The sequence below is a fragment of the Pundamilia nyererei genome, unplaced genomic scaffold (assembly GCF_000239375.1).
Source record: "Pundamilia nyererei isolate P.nyererei 1_Seehausen unplaced genomic scaffold, PunNye1.0 scaffold00021, whole genome shotgun sequence".
NCBI classification, from domain to species: Eukaryota; Metazoa; Chordata; class Actinopteri; order Cichliformes; family Cichlidae; genus Pundamilia; species Pundamilia nyererei.
The window spans coordinates 3,143,590-3,146,982 of record NW_005187422.1 but is presented as its reverse complement, the minus strand read 5'-3'; the positions used below and the strand labels follow the sequence as shown (position 1 = coordinate 3,146,982).

The 3,393-nt window shown below is 39.2% G+C and overlaps 1 protein-coding gene across 1 annotated transcript in view; it reads left to right on the top strand.

Moving 5' to 3' along the window:
* The window catches only part of elk4 (ETS transcription factor ELK4), a 24,189-nt gene that overhangs the window by 7,244 nt on the left and 13,552 nt on the right, over nt 1–3,393 (top strand). The window lies entirely within an intron of this gene.

The following is a 3,393-nucleotide window of genomic DNA, read 5'->3' as shown; positions in this document are numbered from 1 at the left end:
TGGGACACAGCTTTGACTAAGAACTCTCTTTTTGTTCTTACTTTATGGCTTTAAAAAAATATATCGAGATATATATCTTATATCGCCATCCAGCTAAAAAATATCGAGAAATGAATTTTGGGTCATATTGCCCAGCCCTATTAGGCGCTTTTGCTTGTTGCTCCACTGCCTTAAATTTGATGTCATTGTTTTGGAATGAGAAACTGTCACACGCATTCCAGTGGTGATTAAAATAATTGATAAGGCTGCAGGCATTTAATAATTCTATTTTTTTTATTCTATTGGAAACAGTTGTCCATTCCCCTTGCTTGTCACCAGACAATCGCAAATTACTGTTGAACCTTTCTTTTAACAGTAAACTAATACCAGAAAACCAAAATATACTGAACATGTTACAAGGAAGCTCATCATTCTATTGCCCTATCTTTGATAAATGCTGCGATTAGCCTGACCCAGGCTGCAAATGTGCTGTAAAACCGTGCATTCTAACATGGGTGTCTATGGAGATTGGCTACGTTTTGGAGCAGAAGGGCCACATTTAATGTGCCTGATGGTCTTAGTCGTGCAGCTCTGTTGTTAACGAATCTTGCTACAATTAGATACAAGTTGTAGAGCAGCTTGCTTGCTTATCACATACATTTTCCGCCCTCCATTTCAGATTTGTTTAGCTACATTTACTCTACACTTGCACGGTCCTTTGCTCTTAATATGCAGTGAAAAAATTGAAAGCATTTAGCTTTACACTGTTGCTTTCCACAGCACAGCAACTGCACGAAAATTGTTGTCATAGCATTAAAGTGTGAGAAAGGACCAGAGATTCCAGGTTATTGTTTTCATAATTCTAAACAGGTTGAAAAAAGGTTACATGAAAAGTAGGATGTTGTTATAATGAAACGGTCACCTGTCCCCAGCCAAATAGAAAGAGATTGTCCACTCTTTTTTTTTTTTTTATATGTCCAAAAACTGCAAGAGTCCAGAGAGTTGGCAGGATAAGGAGCACCGGAGACAAAGGGCAGCTATACTCTTGTGTACTTTTAGGGTTATGTGTAGTATCCGCTCACTCAGTATACATTTGTTCCTCTCCTGTCTTCACTATAGGACTTGCAGCAGTGTCACTCACAGCATGAACTCAGCTGATTTTTTTTCTAATTCCATAGAAGCCTTTTCCCTGCTGAGAAAAGGAAGTTCTCATTTTTCTTTTTGAAACCATATAATTAGGTGACCCTTGAGAGATGCACCCAGCTGAGGTAACAAGCAGGAAGAACTATAGTTAGGCTGTCTTGGCTGGTTTGAAGTAAGATGTACCAGTTGCCTGTGCTCTTGATTTCAAGATCACAAAGCATGGAACAAAAAGAAAATAAAAGTTGGTGCTTACAAATATGTGAGCTGCAATGTGGAGAGAGATGGCAGTCAGCAACATTCTGTACACTCCTACATAGTCCTAATTAGTTATAGTGAGGACACCTGTGTGGGTGTGCCGCCTGTGTTTGTGGGCTGGAATCAGAGCGCACTGTCATATCATAAAGTCAATCACAAGTATGAAAGAAAATCACACCGAGGACATGATCTGAAAATTACAAAACAATACAGGAAACCAAAGTGTTATCAAAAGTCAGCCTTTTGATTGTTACTCAGTTGTTTGCAGTGTTGTTGAAACTGCGATTTATCTGCAAATAACAGGACTCTTTTCTGCTAAATTAGCATAATAAGCATATTCACTTGGTGTTGTTTCCCACCATGACTCAAAGACAGTCAGAAACACATGGGCCTCAGCAGGCCTGCATATATCTAATATGTAAATGTGGCAAAAATGGAGTTTGTGCAATTCTACTGAGCTTGAAAGTCAATATTTGGTATGACAAAATCAGATTGCTCTTTTCTGTGTTCATTATTCCTTCATCTTTGACAAGATCCCCAAATGCAGTTCCAAACCATGACAGAGGCTCCACCATGTTGTACAGATGCCTGGAAACACACACTGTTGTACCTGTCTCATGACCTCTGGGTATTTGGTGATGATTTAAACCTAAGATTTGAATCCATCACTTCAAAAGTCCAGCTGCTTTTCCGTCCAGTTCCTGTGTCATTTGGCATACCTCATTCTTTTCTCCCCGTTTCTCTTCCTTAAGCATGTCTTCTTAAAAAGGACACGCTACGCACCAAAAGATCATATAAGTTATCAGTTTTTGGCTAATAACGCTTTTACTAATTGGTGCAACAGTACTATTTTGTGTTTGTCAGTGATGGCAAATTCTGTGTGTCTGAAGATAGAATTATATATTGGTTCTTTGCTAAATTCTCTTACGCTGGTTCATCCTTTGAGTTAGGTGCCTTTTGTACTTGAATGATTCATAAGTCATAATAATAAATCCTAACCCATTCCTCTGAAAATGGTCAGGTAGAAGGACTGGACTGAAAACAAGTGAGTGAAGTAAAAATTTGAAAGACATTCAGAAATCCTGGAGAACTATTGCTCAAGATTACTGGCTTTTTGGAGGCCAAATCTAAAGAAATGAGAGCTGGCTTGAGGCTTTTGAACAGTACTGTACGCCACGGTATGAGGCTATAGTGAAACTGATCGCTTCATCACACAGCCGGTAAGGATTGGACAGAGTCAAATCGTTAAGGCTGCATGGTTACACTTTTACAGGTGGCAGTCGTATTAATGCTGCTACCACTGTCATTGCTACAGTTATTGTGTTATTTGGGGGATGCACACTTCTGATGGTGACCACCTCAGACATTACCCTTCTTTAAAATTGCTGTCTACTTAAAAACCGGAGTGCAGTTATTTGTGGCTGATTTGTGAAGTGATGTAACCACCGTTCTTATGATGGCAGTTCTACATATAACACTTAGATGTAACTGAGTAGACAGTTCTTAAAGTCATTTGACTGTGCCAGGGCCTCTGACTCACCGTCTTTATCAGACAGTCCATGTATGTTCTGGTAACAAAATAATGATCAAATTCACTGTTGTTCCAAGGCAGCTGGCAACTGTTAAGGTGGAATGTTTTCCTACATATAATTTAGTGCATGAGTTGGCAGCTTGAGTTGTTCTGGCTGTTTAAATGCTCAAACATCTTTGTCTTTTAGCTTTAAAAAAAGATACACAATTAAAAAACAAAACAGGGAATCAATGAAAAATAACGACAGTAAGAAGAAAATGAGACAAGAAGAGAACTATCACTGTTGCCTCATAAATGGACACTGGTCAAAATGGTCAAAAATGAAAGGGTGCCAGATCTTTTCTCATTCCTTCTGTTTCATTTTAAGAAAAAATCCACTTGCTCCAAGTCTTAGCTCAACTAGCCAACAGTGACCATTAGGGATGGGTAGCGGTGTCCGGTGCCATGATGGCACCGGTTCTGACATAAACGGTAGTAACCAGACC